The sequence below is a fragment of the Sinocyclocheilus anshuiensis genome, unplaced genomic scaffold (assembly GCF_001515605.1).
Source record: "Sinocyclocheilus anshuiensis isolate Anshui unplaced genomic scaffold, SAMN03320099.WGS_v1.1 scaffold627, whole genome shotgun sequence".
Taxonomy (NCBI): domain Eukaryota; kingdom Metazoa; phylum Chordata; class Actinopteri; order Cypriniformes; family Cyprinidae; genus Sinocyclocheilus; species Sinocyclocheilus anshuiensis.
The window spans coordinates 2,098,666-2,099,829 of NW_015549703.1; positions in this window are offsets into that span (position 1 = coordinate 2,098,666).

A 1,164-nucleotide genomic window follows, 5' to 3' on the forward strand; every position below is an offset into this window, starting at 1 on the left:
TGTATGTATGTATGCATGTATCACAGTCATTTGTGACAAATGAATCGTAAATAACAGAAAAAGCATAATTACATAAATTAAATAATATGTTTGTAAATGTTCCAATGCTACAAAGTGTCAATGCTCGCAGTGATGATTACAATTTTCAAGAAAAGGGTCTCCTATATGTGCAAGACACAAAAGTTTGCTTTCAATCTAAAAACTTATGTTCAGACATACTGTTAAAACTATATGCTCATACTGTCCTTGAGTGAAAATGTATACGGTATCATTTCTGCACTTTTTTAACACAAGTAAAATCATGTAATGTATTGGATTTTACCACTTTCAAACACTGACTTAAAAGGTAAAGTAAAAAAACATTTCTTTGTCATAATTCATTTTATTGGGAAAATAAACAACTGTTAACAATGGAAATTATGTCTCAACAGGAGGACTGTTAACATCCCTTTTAATTGTATATAATTAAAACAGAGCACCAATGTACCATATACAATACAAAACATGGAGAAAAACAAATAATGGGAGATTATGTGGTAGATTTTTAGTTCTGCATAGACTTGTCTTTGGTCTTACAACAGTCTCATGGCTTGGCATTTTCAATTTCTGTTTATCCTCATACTGGCTTGTAGGTTGTTATTCTCTTCTATAGTCATTTATATGCATTTTTACTAGTTGTAGAATCCAATTTTTATCAAAAGAGAATGGTTTGTCTGATTCCACACATTATTATTACTATATTTTCCAACCAAAACTTTTTTTGTTTATCCAAAAATTATTAAATTAATTAGTAGATAAATAAAATAAGTGAAATAAAGAAAACGGCATACAAAGACATATCGAATGAAATGTTTGGTCAAAGCAGTACAAGTCAAAGCAGAGTTTACATCTGAACATTGGGACATAAAAAAGACAAACAAAAAAGAATAACACATTTCTTATGATAAATTCACAATTTCATTATAATGTAAAATATCCTGTCATTTTTCATGATAATCTCAACTGAAATGGTGCAAGACGTGCTTTACTGAGGTCATGAGGATTTAACATTAGAAATTCAAATATAAGCATTGTCAAATTACAAACTGAGTTACAATGTATAAAGAATTGCTATTTATGCAGCAATAATACAAATAAATAATGAAAACAGGTCCTATAATAATG